Below are 1,222 nucleotides of genomic sequence, written 5' to 3'. Positions count from 1 at the left end.
AAAACATGAGGGCTACAAGTTTTCAACACCATGGTTGGGGCTGGGCAACACCAAGGTGGCTCACGCTTATAATCCTAGCGCTCTAACTGGCCAAAGTGAGAGGACTGCTTGAACTCAGAATTTGAGACCAACCTGATCAAGAGCAACACCCCATCTCTACTAAAAATAGAAAAACTAGCCCGGCATCATGGCACGCACCTATACCCATAGCTACCCAAGAAGCTGAGGCAAGATTAGTTGAGCCTAGGAGTCTGAGATTGCAGTAAGCTATGATCATACCACTGCACTCTACCAAAGTAGAGTCTGTCTTTTGAAGACAGAGTCTGATTCTGTCTTCAAAAAAAAGAAAAACCCTGGTTGGAATTTTAAAGCCTCTCTTTTCTCCCTTCCATCTGCCTCATCTGCCTTTGTGGGCCACTAACTTTACAATTTTATCCTAAAACCTAAGCTCCTCAGCAAGGCTAGAGCTCAACTAGGTTAGCCAAATAATAGTTTTCAAATTGGAATTTGTAAACTAGGAAATGAACAAGCATTTAACATTGCCCATCTGCTCAGTTCACATAACTCATCTATTGAACAACCTATTTCTTCATTATCCTTAAGGTTGTTTGGTTCAGTCAGAACTTAACAGATCTAGTTCTAAGTTTATCTCCCAAACAGAGGAACAAACAAAACCAGATCTGTCTACTATATGATTTCAGTAAACTTTCAACATTTTAAAATCAATAAGCAAGGCTTGGAGCCTGTAGCTCAAGTAGCTAAAGCGCCAGCCATATACACCAGAACTGGCGGATTCGAATCCAGCCCGGGCCTGCCAAACAACAACTACAGCCAAAAATAACCAGGGAGCACTGCCTGTGGCTCAAAGGAGTAAGGCACTGGCCCCATATGCCAGAGGTGGTGGGTTCAAACCCAGCCCCAGCCAAAAACTGCAAAAAAAAGAAAAAAATAGCCAAGCATTGTGGTAGGTGCCTATAGTTCCAGCTACTTGGGAGACTAAGGCAAGAGAATCGCTTAAGCCCAGGAATTGGAGGTTGCTGTGAACTGTGATGCCATGGCACTCTACCCCGGGCAATAGCTTGAGGCTCTGTCTCAACAACAACAAAAATAAATAAATAAATAAGCAAAATGGTAGCTTGGAAATTAATGATTTCTTTAAAATATTAGGGGGTTTTTTATAATTTGTTTTTATTTTGTATTGTAAAATTAATTTTTTTTATTA

The 1,222-nt window shown here is 41.1% G+C and overlaps 1 protein-coding gene across 1 annotated transcript in view; it reads right to left on the bottom strand.

Moving 5' to 3' along the window:
• The window catches only part of FBXL13 (F-box and leucine rich repeat protein 13), a 191,956-nt gene that overhangs the window by 186,907 nt on the left and 3,827 nt on the right, over positions 1-1,222 (bottom strand). The window lies entirely within an intron of this gene.

The sequence above is a fragment of the Otolemur garnettii genome, unplaced genomic scaffold (assembly GCF_000181295.1).
Source record: "Otolemur garnettii isolate 467f Iridium unplaced genomic scaffold, OtoGar3 scaffold00005, whole genome shotgun sequence".
Classification (NCBI taxonomy): domain Eukaryota; kingdom Metazoa; phylum Chordata; class Mammalia; order Primates; family Galagidae; genus Otolemur; species Otolemur garnettii.
This window is presented reverse-complemented; position numbering and strand designations above follow the sequence as displayed.